The 19,337-nt window shown below is 44.5% G+C and overlaps 1 protein-coding gene across 7 annotated transcripts in view; it reads right to left on the bottom strand.

Moving 5' to 3' along the window:
- Positions 1-19,337, bottom strand: part of LINGO1 (leucine rich repeat and Ig domain containing 1) — a 278,287-nt gene that overhangs the window by 105,572 nt on the left and 153,378 nt on the right. Inside the window, exon 3 of one of the 7 annotated variants that reach the window (XM_030186881.1) lies at positions 17,740-17,885. The exons of 5 other annotated variants lie outside the window; for them this stretch is intronic. The gene's annotated coding sequence lies outside the window, so the exon portion shown is untranslated. Of the gene's footprint in view, positions 1-17,739; positions 17,908-19,337 lie in introns of those variants that run through there. One more of the 7 variants, XM_030186893.1, reaches the window with a different exon arrangement.

Genomic DNA, 19,337 nt, shown 5'->3' with positions numbered 1-19,337 from the left:
GTCTGAGGAGAGCTCCTTAAAAAGAGTCCAGATTTTCTCAGCCACTAACTCACTCCAATTTACCAAGAAAGATAGGTTTTCCTAGTCCTGTTTCTCAGCATTATGGGATCATCTGTCTAAGTTTGTCTGTTTAGAATATAGTACTGCAAATCTCAAATGGCTTTTAAATGCAGTGTAGAAACACAATTAAATCAACTCGTGCTTAAGTGACCATGAAGAAATATGATCATTTTACAACTACTGATGTTCTGTTTTATTAAGAACATAAGACATGACATGTTGAGTTGTGACCAAGGTCCACTGATTCCAACATCCTGTCTCCAACAATGGCCAGTCCAGGTCACAAAAACCTAGCAGATCCCAAAAAGTAGATCAGTTTCTCATAGCTCATTTCAAGGAATAAGTGATGGCTTTTCCAAGTCTACTTAGCTAATAATTTTTATGGACTTCTTCCAGGAACTTGTCAAAACCTACTTTAAACCCCACAGTGTTAGGCACCTTGACCTCAACTTCTAGTGATAGATTCCATAGTTTAATTATGAAATACTTGAAAAAATATATACTATGATTTGTTTTCAGTCTACTGGGCTAGTTTCACTGAAAAAAACTGTTTTTAAAAAAAATAAAAATAGGAGACACACGTTTGCCCAGTTGTTCATGGAATGTCGTCTTTTTTTTTTTTTAGTGTTTGAAAGGTTTGACTGCTGTTCCCTATTTAACATTCTACACCACTCATATTTTATAAACTTCTATCATATCCCCTCTGAGCTGTCTTTTTTTCCAAGCTGAACTGCCCCAACCTGTTTAGTTTTTCCCTCATAAAGGAGGTATTCTATCCCCTTTATCATCTTCGTCACCCTTCTCTGAACCTTTTCTGGTTCTGCTATATCCTTTATACAGAAGCATAGCCAGGTTGTGACGCCAAGAGGAGCAGAGAGTGGAGTGCGTAGGTGTGCGTGCATGCACTACATAGGCATGATGGACTGCTGAAAAATAGGCGCCGGCGTAGTCGGAAGTCCATTTGGGGGAGTGGTCGCTCCCCTGGCGCCCCACCAAGTTACACCTCTGCCTTTATGAGGTGACCAGAATTTCACACAATACTCAAAGTGCAGAGGCATCATGATATTCTAAGTATTGTTCTCTATTCTTTTTCACCCATGGCTAGAAATTTCAATATATTATCCACAATGACTCTAAGTTCTTTTTCTGGGTGGTGACTCATACGTTCTCTTTCTGGTTGGTGACTCATATATTCACCACCAGCAATGATCATCACTTCGCACTTGTCCAAATTGAATTCCATCTGCCATTTAGGTGCCCACTCTCCCGGTCTCAGAAGACCCTTCTGAATTCCAAACAACTCTTTTCTGTTTTAATGACTCCCCCCCCCCCCAAGTAATTTTATGTCATCTGCAAATCTGATGACCATATTTGTTACTCTATTCTTCAGATCTTCTATGAACACATTGAACAGAACAGGGCCTAGTACAAGCTGGTACCACAGGAGAATGGATGGATCTTCATTGTTTCACTCAAAGCTGTAGGTCTCCTTTAAAGAACAAAAGGATCACAAGACTCACAAAATACTAAGGCAATTTTATATTTTCATTTTAGGTTCCAAAAAGGGGCAGGCTTAGCGGGAAATTTTATATATGGCACTTAATGTTAGGTGCTGCTTCTGCACTGAACTTTTAGCACAGAAAAGCGTTCTAACAGATGCAGGGTGTTCAAACGGGGCAGAAATGGCAGGTCCATGTGGAAACATACTGACACACCCATTTACAGAATAGCACCTAAGTGTTTCCATGTGGATCTGCAAAGGGGGTGTGGCCATGGGCGGGTCAGGGGTGTTCCCTTAAAATGCACACAGTGTTGTAGAATTCGAGGAATCCATGTCCAACTTGTGTGCTTTATACCTGGTTTCAGTTGGTGTAACTCCTCATGCCCAAAGTTCAGCATGGATCCCAGTGCTACATGCTATTCTATAAAGGGTGCCGATCTCGGAACACCCATTATAGAATACCATTCAGCGCCAATTTTTGGCACTGAATTTTGAGCACCATTTACTGAATCTGTACATTACAAAAGATTACAAAAAATTAAAACTGTGAAATTAAATAAAACCCCACAACCAGTACATTAAGAATCCTATAACTTCTGAAAATGCCAGAATTTCAATTGACTAGCACCTTTTCCATTTGACTGTTTAGTGCTTTCACAGTGTTTGTTAATCCCTTCCACAGTATGTAAATGAATTGCAATAGACTCACAATCTATACAAAACTTCAGTTTAACTTTCAGTGCAATGCCTGCTAGTAGCCTTGAAAGCCTGCATCTTAAAGTATCCATTAACCTCAAAGCAACTGATTTTTTTTTGTCACCCATTTGAGACTAGAGGAGCTTCATATTGCATGGTTGCTGTTCAGTCTTGGATGAACACTATCAAATCAATCACCAAAACTGTAATACTTCACTATAAACACTGTGTTTCCAACCTCCCTACTTTCATTCAAACTATTTTTAATTAACATACTCCAAAAAAACTTTCATTTAAATTGTACTTAGCTTCTCAGCTTAGTTTCTTGTCATCCCTGACGTTGGCCACTGTTTCGCAGTTAACCAACTGCTGCATTGGGGGGTTAAGACCATTTCCAAATCCAAACTCTGGACTAGAGGAGTAGCCTAGTGGTTAGTGCAGTGGACTTTGATCCTGGGGAACTGGAATATGTTTTTTTTAGGATGGAGGTTTGAGAGATGGCTGTTTAAGCAATTGAAAAAGCTTTCTATAGTGTGGATTTTTGACATCTGATTGGCTAGGAAAGTTTTTTAATGCCCAACCATGTATACTGAGTAGCCATTTTGAAAGTGCTCAGTTTGGAGACAGAACTTCAAGAGCAGTAAGTGTGTCTACACTGGTGAAAGTTTGTTGTTTTTACTATGTTTTTCTAATAATATGCTTTGGTTTTTCAGCAGTTTGAATTTGGAAATGGTCTTAACCCAGTGATGCAGCAGTTGGTTAACCGCAAAACAGTGGCCAGCGTCGGGGATACCATGAAACTAAGCTGAGAAGCTAAATACAACTTAAATGTTTTTTTGGAACATGTTAATTAAAAATAAAGTTCGAGTGAAAGTAGGAAGGTTGGAAGGTTTTTATGCCTTTGATGAATATATGAACGGCTAGAAAATATAAAGGCACCCGTCAGAAGTCTGAGGCTTTTCCTTCCTATTTTTCATATATAAATATATATAACTTTTTGGAGTATGTAAGACTGAACACAGTGTTTATAGTGAAATATTAAGTGCACACTCACACAAGTAAATGCACAGCAACTAAGTGCTATTCTGTAAGGGTGCGCGTAAGTGATAGGGAATGTTTACATCGGTTGAGTACAGGAGAAACATGGGTGGTGCTACCACTGTAATCAATGCTTGAAAACAAAATCTCCCTTTAAAAAATCACCAGTAAAGGATTTTCCTGCCTTGAAGCAACTGTTATCCTTGATATCTCTGGGGGATGAGCAACCAAGCGCACTTTCTTCATTGAACTGGGGGTATATATGACATCACTGTATGGCTCCTATACCACTAACAGGTGGGTTACCCCCACTCAAAGCCTACTGAGGTTATAGGATAATTAGACCAGCGTCTAAACTGTTCTGTCAACATGTTTTTCTTCCTCCTCCTTCTTTCATACAGCATGGCTTTGCATTCTTTGCCAGATGGCCTGAGCGAACAGAAGCTGCTAGCAATTTACAAGCAGTGCAGCCAGGCAGTGCTTCAAGATGTAAAACCTCGGGCTTTGAAGTCATCTTGTGCATCAGCAGTCTGCTCAGATCTTGCATCTTATTAAGTGTTGGTTCTATGTTGTGACATCACATTAACTAGGGGCAACCCAAGTGGCAGCAGGGATGAGATGCCGCCCGCTGCCCATCCCCACCCCCACTCTAGCATCTCCCCCCTTCCCCGTGTTTACGTTATTTTTTTTCCAAAAGATGGCAGCAGCAGCAATTCCCATTGGCTGCCCTGCCGCTGGCACCAGCCTTTTCGCTACTGTGGAATCTTTCTCTCTGCAACATCTCCCTATAATAGAAAATTGTAGCAGAGAGAAAGCTTCTGGGGCCAGCTAAAGGCAATGTGCTTTCATTGCTGACACTACTGGCAGCCTGGAAGACTGAAGACCTGCAGCTGAGAGGGGGGCAGGAAGGGAGAGAGAAAGCAGACCCTGCAGGGAGTGGAAGGAGAGAGAGAGATGCTGTACTGTGGCTAGTGGGGGGGGGGGGGGGGGGGGGGGGGGGAGGAAATGGGAAAAGAGATGTCATATGGTTATACAGGGGAGGGAGGAGGTAGGGAGAGAGATGGCACCAGATCACAGGGAGGGGGCAAAGCCGGACCCATGGGAAGAAAGAGAGATGCTGGGATGGGGGGGGGGGATGAGAGGCATTGAAATGGATGGAGATATTAGGGATGGGGCTCTGAAGGGGTTGAATGAGGGTGGAAATGGGGTTAAAAAGATGAAGGAGAGGCAATAGGACATGGAATATAGGGTAAAAGAGAGAAATGGCCTGGAGGCGAAGGAAGGAAAGCGAGATAGGGATGGATCTGGGACTGGAGAGGAGATGAGAGGCTGTGGGAAGGTAAATGAGGGCTAAGAGGATGGGTAGAGAGGATGGAAATAGAGGACTAGGAAGTGGGTAAAAATTGGGGTGAGGAATAGGAGACTAGGGGAGGACAAAAGCTGAGAGAGCAATGGGAATGAGAGGGAGATGGGAAAAGCCAGTAGGTAGATGAAAAGTGAAACAGAGACTAAGAACTAGAGGATGATAGAAAAGGAGAAAGAGAGTATAATCAAATGGGTGGATATAAATGCAGAGAAGAGAAAAGTGGGGGAAAAACATAAAATAAAAGATCAGCACCAGACAGATGTAAAGAAGGAAAGGAAGAAGACAGAAGGAGAGAGAAACGGAAAGACCAACCTCACAACCCATAATCTCTCTCTCTCTCTCTCTCTCATATGCATTCCCTGCCTTCACCCATTCTCTCTTTCTATGTACCTTCACCCATTCCCTCTCTCTCATATGCCTTCATCCATATTCTCTCTCTCCCTCTCTCTGTCTGTCTCTCATATATATCCCCCCCTACCATCACCCATTCTCTCTGTGTACCCTGTGCCTTATAAAAGTACTAAAATACGTAAGTATTGCCACACTGGGACAGACCAAAGGTCCATCAAGCCCAGCATCCTGTTTCCAACAGTGGCCAATCCAGGTCACAAATACCTGGAAAGATCCCAGAAAAGCTCAATACATTTTATGCTGATTTTCCCCAAGTCAATGCCTTCACCAGTTCTCTTTCTCTCATATGTGCCCCCTGCCTTCAGCTACATTTCTCTCTCTCTCTCTCGCTCTCATATGTATACCACTGCTTTCACCCATTCCCTCTCTTTTTCTCTCATATGTAGCCCACCCTGCCTTCATAGACAGGGCCCAACTTAGAATTAACAGTATTGAATATAACTCTTCAAACCAGCACCAGATGACTTCTTTCAAAATATATTAGATTTTTTTTAAATGTCGATGTGAACAGAAAAGAGTAATGAACACTAGAAAAGAAATTAGTTTAAAAGAGATAACTAATCTTACAGCTGCTTTAGCACTAATACAGACTTACCTCTCATAGGTCCCCCCCCCCCCCCCCCCCCGTGCCTTCACACATTCTCTCTCTTATTTCATTATATCGAATAGGAAAAAAAAAGGTGAAAAAAATGAAGAATCCCCTTCTTCCTTCCCCTGACTCTTCCAATCACGGGACTTGAAACCATGGGACCAACCTGAACTATTGAAAACTGGCTCAAGTGTATTATTTAGCAGCCCATAAACACATTGTCGTATCAATAAAGATTTTGGAATTTGAATAAAAATAGAATTTATCTTGTTGGGCAGACTGGATGGACCATACATGTCTTTATCTTCTGTCATCTACTATGTTACTATTTATTTAATTGGTGCATTTGATATACCGTTGAGGCCTTCACATAGGCATACAGCGGTTAACAGTACAATTTTCTATACAAGTACTAGTACTGGAGCAGCCTATTGGTTAGAGTACCAGTCTTGATATCCAGAGGTGCCCGATTCAAATCCCACTGCTGCTCCTTGTGATCTTGGGTACGTCACTTAACCTTCCATTGCCTCAGGTACAAAATTAGATTCTGAGCCCTCCAGGGACAAGGAAATACGTGGAGGGACATGATCGAATGGGAATGACCATCTCTAAGTGCGCCCATCTCTAAGGATGTCCCGTATTATTGAAACCCGTATTATTGAAACAAGATGGGCGTCCATCTTTCGTTTTGATAATACGGTCGGGGACGCACAAATCCCAACATTTAGATCGACCTTAGAGATGGTCGTCCCCGGTTTTCAGTGATAATGAAAACCGAGGACGCCCATCTCAGAAACTACCAAATTCAAGCCATTTGGTTGTGGGAGGAGCCAGCATTCGTAGTGCACTAGTCCCCCTCACATGCCAGGACACCAACCAGGCACCCTAGGGGGCACTGCAGTGGACTTCAGAAATTGCTCCCAAGTGCATAGCTCCCTTACCTTGGGTGCTGAGCCCCCCCCCCCCCACAAAACCCACTCCCCACAACTGTAAAACACTACCATTGCCCTAAGGAGTGAAGGGGGGCACCTATATGCGGGTACAGTGGGTTTTGGGTGTGTTTGAAGGGCTCACATTTACCACCACAAGTGTAACAGGTAGGGAGGGATGGGCCTTGGTCCGCCTGGCTGAAGTGCACTGCACCCACTAAAACTGTTCCACGTACCTGGATACTGCTGTCAGGGAGCTGGGTATGACATTTGAGGCTGGCAAAAAAAAAATTAAGATTTTTTTTGTTAGGGTGGGAGGGTGCTGGTGACCACTGGGGAAGTAAGGGGAGGTCATCCCCGATTCCCTCCACTGTTCATCTGGTCAGTTAGGGCACCTTTTTGAGGCTTGGTTGTGAAAAAAAATGGACCAAGTAAAGTCAGCCAAGTGCTCATCAGGGACACCCTTCTTTTTTCCATTATCGTCCGAGGACGCCCATCTGTTAAGCACGACCCAGTCCCGCCTTTGCTAAGCCTCCGACACACCCCAGGAACTTTGGTCATCCCCACAACAGAAAGCAGTTGAGGGTGCCCAAAATCGGCTTTCAATTATGCTGATTTGGGCGACCCTGAGAGAAGGACGCCCATCTCCCGATTTGTGTCGGAAGATGGGCGCCCTTCTGTTTCAAAAATAAGCCTGCCAATGTACCTGAATGTAACTCACCTTGAGCTACTACTGAAAAAGATGTGAGCAAAATCCAAATAAATAAATAATCTAAGTAGTTTATATTATACCTGGGGCAGTGGAGGGCTAAGGGGTCCTTTTACCAAGCTGTGGTAAAAAGTGCCCTGCAGTAGCAGCGGGAGCTGTTTTTGCCATGCAACAGGGCCCTTTTTACCACACTGGGTAAAAAGCCCCTAAAAAAAGACATGTCCATGCGGTAAGATTATTCTCACTGCGTGGTCATGAGGGGAGAAGCACTTACCGCCACCCACTGAGGTGGCTGTAAGGGCTCTCACGGTAACCGGGCAGCGATTACTACCGGGTTAGCGCTGGACTAGAAATTATGGAGGTATTTTTTGTAGTGCCGAAAATAGAGCGCGCTCAAGGCAGAACTACCACCGGCAGCTAAGTTCTGGGTTGATGCGCGGCAACCTTTTAGCAAAAGTGCCCTTAAGTGATTTGCCCAAGGTCACATGGAGCTGCAGAGGGAACTGAACCAGGTTCCCCAGGATCTCAACTCACTGCTGTGAAGCAGCTGAGGCCAGAACTACGGGTCCCAGAAGTCCTTGGTAAAAGGAGAAAGGGGAGTAGTCCTGAAAAGAGGGAATGGATTCCCAGCCCCAGCAGGGGGAGCCCAGGCTGGAGGCAGAGTGAGCCTGTTACTCTCTTCGCCACTAGGAGGAGAGGCAAGGTTGAAGCTCAGTTTCCCTGGCTTCGCCATCAGTATACAATTCCCCCCAGCTGTGGGAAGGGGGGAGCTGAGTTCCTGGAGGCTCTCCGTCCCCAGGAGAGAGGAGATATGAGGAGAGAGAGGGAGATTCCATGAAGTATGTGGAGGAAGGCAGGAGCCTGCCACTAGAGCTGCCCAAGGGAGAGGAATCAGCTACCATGGAGTGGGAGGATTCAAAGGTTGCCCTGCCCAGCACATGAAGGCAGTGGAGGAGGCCACACCGGAGGTGGTACTGAGAAGTGGGAGAAACTGCCAACTCTGCTCCTCACAGGGTTTCCTCAGGACTGTGTAAAAGGCAGGTGATAGGTGATATTGGGGGCTGTGCAAAGACTGTGAATGAAGAGTTTTCTGCTTTATTGGGCTATAGTAAAAGTATGCTGGACTCTGACTAAGCCCTCCTGAAGGAGGGGGAAGGGAAACTGAGCGGGTGCTAAAGGGATTTTGGAATCGGGATTGTACCTTTTTCTTTTCTTTCCTTTCCTTTTGGAGATGATTGTATAAGGACTGTATCTTTACTCCTTTGGAAGACTATGTTAGGCAGGCTGTACCTTTTGTTTTGAAGAAGATGTTATGATTCTGGCTGGGAAATTGCCTGGATAATAAAAGGCTTTTGGCCCCGAGTTCCCGTATCCGCAGTATTCTGTCTCGGGCCCCGAAGTGCCCTGTTGGCCGGCTGCCCCCCCCCCCACCCCAGAGGAGGAAGCAGCCCCCTTTACAGTATGCATAAAAATGAGAATAAAGTAAACGGAAGACTGGGAAAACAAACAAAAGAAAGCAATAAGTGTGACTGATTGCATCTCACACTCATGATAACAATATGATAGCATAATTTCCAACACCTATTCATTATGCTGGGATTGTTAATTAAATATGGAAATGGTTTGTCATGCTGTACTTTGATACTCATATTATGTAAAAGATACATGCTCAAATAGTTTAAAGGCTGGAAGATTTATTTATTTTGGTATTTTAACACTCACTGTGGCAACACTATCAGCTCCATATTAGGTAAAACGCCAAAATCAGAATTGAGACTTCTGAGTCAGGATATGTGCAATTTCAATAGCATTTTATTAAAAAATCTGCCAATATAGATTCTCTTCTAAAATACATGCAGGAATGCACATGTATCATAGTAACATAGTAACTGACAGCAGAAAAATATCCGAACGGTCTATCCAGTCCGCCCAACAGTCACATTCATTATCAATTCAAGATTAAATCAACACAGCGGCGTAGCAAGGGCGGGGCGGTGGGGGTGGTCTGCCTCGGATGCATGCCGCTGTTGATGGCTCTCTCATTCTCCCTGTCTCCTCAGCTCGAAACCTTGGGGTTATCTTTGACTCTTCTCTCTCCTTCTCTGCTCATATCCAGCAAACCGCCAAGACCTGTCGATTCTTTCTTTACAACAGCCGTAAAATCCGCCCCTTTCTTTCTGAGCACTCTACCAAAACCCTCATCCACACCCTTGTCACCTCTCGTTTGGACTACTGCAATCTGCTTCTTGCTGGCCTCCCACTTAGTCACCTCTCCCCTCTCCAGTTGGTTCAAAACTCTGCTGCCTGTCTTGTCTTCCGCCAGGGTCGCTTTACTCATACTACCCCTCTCCTCAAGTCACTTCACTGGCTCCCTATCCGTTTTCGAATCCTGTTCAAACTTCTTCTACTAACCTATAAATGTACTCACTCTGCTGCTCTCTGCTGCTCCCCAGTATCTCTCCACACTCGTCCTTCCCTACACCCCTTCCCGTGCACTCCGTTCCCTGGATAAATCCTTCTTATCTGTTCCCTTCTCCGCTACTGCCAACTCCAGACTTCGCTCCTTCTGTCTTGCTGCGCCCTATGCCTGGAATAGACTTCCTGAGCCCCTACGTCTTGCCCCATCCTTGACCATCTTTAAATCTAGATTGAAAGCCCACCTCTTTAACATTGCTTTTGACTCGTAACCACTTGTATCCACTCGCCTCCACCTACCCTCCTCTCCTCTTTCCTCTACACATTAATTGATTTGTTTGCTTTATTTTTTTGTCTACTAGATTGTAAGCTCTTTGAGCAGGGACTGCCTTTCTTCTATGTTTGTGCAGCGCTGTGTACGCTTTGTAGCGCTATAGAAATGCTAAATAGTACTAGTAGTAGCAGCTGCACACCTGTTGGCTCCGCTGTTTCCCTGCTCCCTCTGCCCCGGAACAGGTTACTTCCTGTTCCAGAGCAGGGAGCCAGCGGAGCCGAGAGTGCATGGCTGCTCCCAGCAGCCAAGAATGCGCTGGTGTGTGTGTTGTACTGCACCGGGGGGGAGGGGGGGGGGGTTGCGCATTGGCGATCCGCCCCGGGTGGCAGCCGACCTAGGATCGTCACTGAATCAACAATGAACATATCATCATGGTCTTTCTTTGTTGTTTCTGGGACATAGACCATAGACGTCCCCCGGCTCTGACCTTATGTTCCAACTACTGGAGCTTTCTGTCAAAGACCACTCCAGCCTATCCGAATCTGTCTTGTCATTGTGGGACACAGACTATAAAATTCTGTGTCCTGATACGTGTTCCAGCTACGTGTGACAGGAGCAGCCATATTACATATGTCAATGTTAAAAAAAAAACCTCAACAGAGGCAACTCGACAGCATACATGAGTTAGCACTTACATGTATAAGTCAGTATTTGTCACGGTTGTGCCCATGTTTCGTGCTCTCCTTCTCGCCACCTGGTGGCCAGACCTGGTGGCTGCAATGGACTGTCTGGTTATTGTCGCCCGTTCCAGATTTCAGCCCAGTCCGGTCCGGATTGTCCAGGATGCCAGACTTGCTTGCTTGGATTGAACCTACACAGCACCCGTAGTTGCCTGGTGATTGCTGTAGCTGAGCCTCAGCTGCTGCTGGGCTTATTAGCTAGTTTGAAACCTTTCTGCCTTGCCTATGCATTGCTTAAGGCCCTGAGGTTTGTTGGGGTGCTGTTTGCACTTCTGCTCAGTCTGGTTCCTTGCCTTGATTCTTGTCTGTTTTAGTTAGTCAGTGGGTAGTTAGATTAGGTTGTTGTTTGTTTGCTAGTCCTGTCTCTGGGTTTTAGTTTTGTGTTTAGTCTTTGTCTGTTCATGTCTTTGTGGCTGGTCTGCAGCTTTCAGTTCTGTGTCTTGTTATTCAGTGTTTTGTTTCCTGTTTTAGTGGCTGCTTGCAACTTCCTGCCCTGTCCTTTAGCTTCCTTTCCCTGCCTTGCTGTCCCTGTATATTCCTTTCCCCTCTGACCCTCAGTCCCTGTGCTGCCTTGTTGGGATCCTGTTCCTGCCTTGCCCAGTAAGTCCTGCTGGCCACCTGCAGTCAGGGGCTCAACTCCTGGTGAACGGCGGCCAAGTGCAGGTGAAGTTTAAGTGTGCCTGCTCTGCTTATTCCTGCTTGTTTGTCTCTGCTGCAACTCCATTCCGGGGCTCCAGTCCTGTTCTGCCTAGTCTCCGGTGTGGGGTGGTTTTGCCTGCCACTGCCGCTCCTCGGCAGTGGCCCAAGGGCTCACAAACCTAGTTCCAGCTTTGAAAACGTGACAGTATTTCAGAACCTAGAAAGGGGTATTTTCGATAGGATGCCCAAGCCAGAATAGTGACATAGAAATCATAACATTTTCGATCCGGAAATACAGCAAGATTTCCTGTTTGAAAATACATGAAATGGCCATTTAACATGCTGGAAACATCCAGTACAAACATCCGCTTTACAAACTGGAACATACAAATTATGAACAGGGGAAAACAAGGGATGGACATCTGTATGGCATCAATCTTTGAAAAATGGCCACATAGACATCAATGCAGAGAAGAAAGGCAAATCCTACTCTAACTCTTTGCGTGGGTTAAACAGAAAGGAATCCTGTATGGATCCATAGAAACCTGGTGGAGATTGGGTGGCAACACCGGTAATTGGGAAGCAAAGCTAGTGCTGGGCAGACTTCTACTGTCTTTGCCCTGAAAATAGCAAGAACAAATCAAGGTTAGCTATACGTATAAAGTAGCACATACAACAAGTTTATCATGTTGGGCAGACTGGATGGACCATACAGGTCTTTATCTGCCATCATCTGTTATGTTATTATGTTACTATAATACCTGAAGCTGTAATAGAGCCTAGTATCCCCTCTCAGTTTCACTGAAGAGGGAAAGGGACAGCAGTCACTGGGGGATTAAGGAGATGTCATGCCTTTTAATCCCTCCAGTGGACAGCTGCTCATTCAGGGCACCTTTCCTGGATGTGCATGCAACAGGTCTAAATAAAGATGTCCTTATTTTTAGACATGGGCATTTATTCCCCTTCTGTAATCACTGTTGGATGTTCAGATTTCAGGCCCTCCCTAAACCCACCCAAAACATGCACACAACACGCTCCCTTGCTATTTAGATGTACTGCAGTGTCTTTCCTGCCATTGCAGAATTGGTACTTGGACGTTTCAAGCACATGGATGTCTATTTCGGTCTTTTGAGATGTACCTATGCTTCGAAAATAAGTGCTATATATATAAGTCTATCGTTTTGGAAGCCTACATGTCGAAATGCTCCCAATTAAATACAGCAGCTGCAATCATTTAGCACTATTGATTTTGGAGGTTAAGGGGGCAACCTTCCATAACTCCTTTTGTACAGCACTGCCCAAAATGAGCACTTTTACAACACCTGTACATAGCCAGGAGCAGTTCTAAATCCTGATAATGATCTCTGAGATCACAGATGTGCATTCCCCTTCTGAAATGAGAAATATATATGTATTTTTGGTCCTGCCCAAACCATGTCCCCTTGACATATGCATGTAGTTCAGATTTATATGTGTAAATCTTGGCTTTTTTGGGCTTTCTACATTTACTCGGGGTATGCATTTCAATGCTGATATTTACATTTACAAGTCATAGTGCTTCTAAACTAAGGGCCTACATTTTCAAAGAATAATCTTTTGATGTTAAGGGATCTGTGGACTTACATCTGCAAGCGGCAAAGATGCCAGAGTCAATACCTATTTCTAATGTGAGTCCTTTTTCACCGTTAGACATTTCCTTTTCATCAAGGGGTTGAACCCCACCCCTACAACCTGTAACGAGTAGAAAGTTGGATCGCACCCCAGAGCGGCATGTCCACCCCAAAGGATTTTCCAGAAAGCGGTAATTCTTCTCTCTTATCCACTAATAAGGAAGCCAAAGGATGTTCTCAATGTAAGGTACTGGCTACTGTTCCATTTACTTTCAACTCTTTAGCCTCTTCAATACTGATTCAAGATATATCCTTAAAAGATGTTTACCTGGCTATTACTAAGATGGATAAGAAGATGCAGGATAATCTCTCATTATAAAATAAATTTACTGAAGAAACTGTTGCTAAGGTTAATGAACAGGACACCAGGATTCTGTCCATTGAGAATAAATTGGGGAAAATTGAATCACAAGTTAGGACCTGTCAGTCTGCTTTGGCTGCTTCAGGCAAAGATAGCCTGATGATCCATCTTCAAATGTAAACCTTGGAAAATGCTACCAGGGTTCTTAATTTAAGACTTTAAAATTTTCCTGTTACTCGTTATTTGTCTCCTCTTGAATTCTTTAAAGTATATGTTAAGGAGATGTTACAATTGTCCTTCAGTGATACTGATGTCACAAATGTGTACTATCTTCCTAGAGGATTAGGATGATTAATCAGGAGGGGGAGATAGATAATTTTAATTCTCCTGACAGTTCAGAACCCTTATTTTAGCATCCTCACTTTAATATTCCCTTATCTCTTGTTTGTCCTGTTTGTCTGTCCTAATTAGAATGTAAGCTCTGTCGAGCAGGGTCTGTCTCTTCATGTTCAAGTGTACAGCGCTGTGTACGTCTAGTAGCGCTTTAGAAATGTTAAGTAGTAGTAGTAGTAGTAGTGGGGACTAGATTTAAGGATTTTACTTTTTTAGCTTGTGTTGTGGAGTGGGTGGAGACCGGCTTCAGCCTTGTGACATCATGCCGTCTCCTGTTATCAAACCTCCTTACTCACTATGCTACCTCTAGGTGCCTAGTTACAGAACTGTCTCCTATTTGGGCAAATACATCTGACATTTATTCAGTATGGACATCCTGAAATCAGATCTGTCTGAATAGCTGCTAACTTACCCAATTCCAGTAGAGTCATTATAGGGCAGTCCTAGTTTTCAACTTACATCCTCGATGCAATATGGTACTTGCAGTTCCTGATTCTATCCATTGAAATCAGTGCCGCTAGTCTCACTATGCATGAGGATAAGATAATCAGAAATCCAGGACTGGTCTAAATATCCCTATTTGAATTGTGCATATCTGAGGCTATGGTGGCAACTCTATATTGTGATATCCCCCTTCTCACTCAGGGTGACCTGGTTCTCAATACGCAGATCATATGCAAATTAGTATGCTACCCCTTCTTGCTCAGGGTGACCTGGTTCCCACTCAGCAAATTAAACAGGTCTCACCAACTGCTTATTTCTCAGGCAACTCTTTATTCCAGCCCCTGGGCACACTTCTTCTAGCTTAATACTTTATGCTTTCATAGATCTTCACACTGAGCCTCCCCACACAGATACATGGGCTCAGTACTACACCAATATTTTGGGGACTCTCAACCCCAGGCTTTGCAGCCTGCCTCTCTCAGTACTTTGGACACACTGTCCTTTCTTCTTTGGGCACACAGTCCTGGACACACATTCCCCTCTTTGAACACACAGTTCTGGACACAAAGTCCTTTCTTCTTTGGACACACAGTCCCCTCTTTGAACACACAGTTCTGGACACACAGTCCCCCCTCTTTGAACACACAGTTCTTTCACTGAACACACAGTTCCTATAAGTACTGAGGACACACAGTCAAACACTAATGCTTTAGGGACTTCTTACCCCAGGATTTTCAGCCTGCTGATCTCCTTTGGACACCCAGTCCACCACAAGTCCTTAGGGTTAGCCAGTATCTTCCAGGGGCTCTCTCTTCTTCTGCAGCTAGCTCACTTCTCTTCCTTTCACAACTCAGGTGGGGTATAAAGTGGTTAATTAGCTACACAGGGCCCAGTCCATAACCTCCCACACCTGTGGACATCCCAGGGCTCTCCCCGGTCCTAGCGACCTCCACCTATTCTCCTACTAGCGCGCTCTAGTGGCCTACCCCGGATAGGACACCCTCTTATCACAATATAAATTGGCACAATAAATTAGGCACCTCAAAAAGTTGTGCTTAGCTACAATGGTGCTTAGGCGCCTAAGCTGTTAATAGAATACATATGATCAAAATAAAGTAGCCGGCACTCTTATTTCAAAGATCAGGGGGATAATAATAAACTCACTTTAAATTTTCTCCCTCTGAATATAGCAGAATTTCCACGGTATATTGGACTTCAGTAGCAGTACTCAGACACTATACAAGTCACAATTGTCATTAGTCCAAAATGATCATACTCATTAGTTTCAAAGTTTTGAAATTTACAAACACTATATATTCATAACTCTTTTAAAGGAGTTTTATTTGTATATAAATAGACTTAAACAAGTACTGGAATACTCACCTTATTGTTGGTCTTGGGGACCCCGACAATAAATCATGTTTCGCTAATGACTAATGAAGATTATGGCCTGGGATGTCTCAGCAATAACCTGTATGTTATCTGAGTACTGCCACTAAAGTCCAATATACAATGGAAAACCTGCTATATTCAGGGGAGGATGAATTAAAGTGAGTTAATAGAATACAGGCATATGGTGGCATTGGCGCATCAAACTATAGGAACAGAAAATGAATGGTATAAAACTGAAAATTAAACGGTTGCATAAGTGGTGCTTAGATGGCAACTCTGGTGCTGGGCTGGCTTGAACGATCTGAGACCCACATATAGCAATCCGGTTTAAGATTGGATGTGGAGAGCATCAACAGAAACTCCAGTAATTTGGAACTTGAGGATAGTGCCGGACAGACTTTTAAGGTCTGTGTCCCGCAAATGACAAGACAGACTCGGATAGGCTGGAATGGGCTTTGACAGCAACTCCAGTAGTTGAAGCAAAAGGACAGAGCCGGGCAGACTTCTACAGTCTGTGTCCCAGAAACAGAAAAGAAAGACCATGATCAAGTATATAATATCACATTCATTGTTGATTTAATCTTGAATTGAGAATGAATGTGACTGTTGGGCAGACTGGATGGACCATTCAAGTCTATATCTGCCATCACTTACTGAGGGGTCCTTTAGGCTCTATGTGCGTGCAGTGTGTGCCCAAATGAGACTACCGCCAGACCAGTGCACTCCCCTGGTGGAAATTTCAGATTTGGCACATGCCCATAATGCCTGGATGAATTATTTATTTATTTTCTCCCACACATGCCATTTCCGGTGGTAATCAGCAGTCGGTGCATGCTGGCTGGTCACCGCATGTGTAGCGCGTGAGCCCTTACCATTAGATCAACGGGTAGCATTAAGGGCTCAGGCCGGTTGTAGATGCGTGCTGGTTTCAGCTTTACCGTATGCCCTTTTCCCATCACATAAAAAAAAAAAAACACCTTTTTTTACAGATGCAGTAAAAACTGGCCCAGTACACACTTAATACACATGCCTACTCTGCCGCAGGCCACTTTTTACCATGGCTTAGTAAAAGGGCCCCTATGTTATTATAGTAGCCACTTATATCCAGAGGCATAGCTAAGTGGGGCCATGGGGGCATGGGCCCCCACAGATTTAGCCCTGGCCCCCTCTACTTTCGATCCACCCTCCCGCCGCCGCCAGGTACTTTTTCTGGCGGGTGTCCCCAACCCCCGCCAGCTGAAGTCTTCTTCAGCGCCGGTCTCCGGCACCTTCGCTGATCTGTTTCTGACTCCTGACGTCCTGCGTGCACATCCTGTATGTAGCCCTGTGCTACATACAGAACTTCGGCTGGCGGGGGTTGGGGATGGGGGAGGGTCGGTGGCGGGAGGGGGGTCAAAAGTGGCAGGGGGGGGTCAGCGGCAGCAGGGGGGTCGACGGCTGAGAGAGGCGGGCTAAACTGTGCCCCCCCACCTTGGGCTCTGGACCCCCCTCCCGCCGAAGTCTGGCTATGCCCTTGCTTATATCAACTCAATGTCAAGCATAAATGGTTATGACATGCGTGCAACTTATATTATTCTATAAATCATGTATGTCACTAGGCAAAACACTCATGACACTCCCATGCTCCATCCATTTTAATGCCCCTCCTCCTATGCAGTTGTGGGCTAAGGGGGGAGTCCTATAAATGGCACTCAAAATTCCGGAACAAAATCACTACTAAGCGTGATTCTATAAAGGGCATGAATCCTTTACAGAACTGTGCTTAGTGCTGATTCCCATGCCTAACTTTTGGTGCCAAACTTACACTTGCTGAAACTTGATGTAAATAATGGTTTCCAAGTTAGGCATGCTGAGGTAGTATTGTGAAACAATGCACGTAACTTTTTGGAATACCCCTGACATTTCCATGCCCCTACATGGCCACCCTCCCCCCTTTTCAGTTACGCGCTATTAGAGTTAGGCGCCATGTCTTATAGAATAGTGCAAAGTCAGATGCACATACAAATTTTAATGGGTGCCAATTAATGTCAAAAATTGGTTGTTAATACCCAATTATTGATGTTAATTGGCTCATTAGTCAACTAATTTGTGTGCGCATCTTGGGTGCCATATATAGAATCCAGGGGTAAGGGACTTAAAAACACGTTTTATGGACTAGATCCAAACACTTACACACATACCCAGAGGCATAACCAGATTCTGATGCCAGGTGGAGCAGACTTTTGTAAAGTAGGCACCGGTTGGTGCTGGCTAGGTGGCAGTGTCGGTGTTGTTGCTTTGGCAATGATTTAACACAGGCTGCCTCTGCTGTGTCCTGCCTATGAGGAAAACAGGAAGTTACATCAGGAGGCAGTATGCAGCAGAGGTCCCAGAACTGGCCAGATCAGGCAGCCTGTCTTCTTAACTACAAGTAAAAATATTCAAATTGTGACCATCACCTCAGGGTTAGCACAACCACTCCTTTCACTGCTAGACACTTTTTAAAATCAGATGGGCTTTTGCTTGTATAGTGACTCTACAGGATGTGGAGACCACTAGTCCCGAGCATTTTTACTTTGGGTAACAAGGGCTGCCAACCTCAGGGCCTACTTTCAAATAGGGCCAGAAACTTTGTGAAATAACCCCAAACCCTGCAAGAAAACACGCAAAACCTATACAGAAAATTTACCACATCATAACAGCCCTATCCCACCTATGAAAAGACAGTGACAAGTATTATATTGAGCCATAGAGCACCCAATATAATACAGATTCTTGCACAGACACTACATGCTAGCGCAGTGGTGGGCAACCCAGTAGAGTTGTCAGGATTTACCCAATGAATATGAATGAGATCATTCATTGGCGAAATCCTGAAAACTCGACTTGGTTGAGGCCCTCGAGGACTGAGGTTGCCCACCCTTGTGCTGGCAGAATCCTTCACCTCAGAATATGGAAAGTGTTTCACCTGATACAAAATAGGGGCCCACATAAAGCATGCAGACAAAATCTGAAATGGAGACCCTCAATAAAGCAGAAATGGGACTTGATATACTGCCTTTCTGAGGTTTTTGCAACTACATATATTCAGGTACTTATTTTTTTTGTTCCAGGGGCAATGGAGGGTTAAGTAACTTGCCCAGAGTCACAAGGAGCTGCATTGGAATCAAACTCAGTTCCCCAGAATCAAAGTCCACTGCACTAACCACTAGGCTACTCCTCCACTCCACTTTAAGCAGGGAAGTTTTGGAAAAAGAGAAAGGAAATTAAATTTCCTTATATTTTGTAAAATAAAAATAGAAAAAAAATGTACATTTAACAAAGCAGGTATATCTCAGTCCTTAAATGTCTGGCACTGATCTTTCATTTTGTTTTATTTCCCCCACTCTTCTCTGCGTTTATATCCACCCATTTGATTTCACTCTCATTCTCTCTTTCTCTCACCTTCTAGTCCTTAGTCTGCCTTTCACAGATTTGTCTCATCTATCAACTGGCTTTTCCCATCTCCCTCATTCCCTCTGCAGCAGTCCCTTTACCTATCTGTATCTCTCCTTTCTCAGTCTCCTATTCCCCCATCTTTCCCCCACTTCTTTACTCACTCATTCCCATCCCCTGTACTCACCCTCAACGCTCATCTACCCTCCACTACCAATCATTCTCTCACCGGCCCCAGCTCCATACCTGTTTCTCCTTCCTTCTCTTGTCTCCAGGTTATACTTCCATCTCTTATCTTGGTACTTCTCTTTCACCATCTTTTTAACCCCATCTCTACCCTCATTCAACCCCTTCAG

Source organism: Microcaecilia unicolor, chromosome 1 (assembly GCF_901765095.1).
Source record: "Microcaecilia unicolor chromosome 1, aMicUni1.1, whole genome shotgun sequence".
NCBI lineage: Eukaryota > Metazoa > Chordata > Amphibia > Gymnophiona > Siphonopidae > Microcaecilia > Microcaecilia unicolor.
This window is presented reverse-complemented; position numbering and strand designations above follow the sequence as displayed.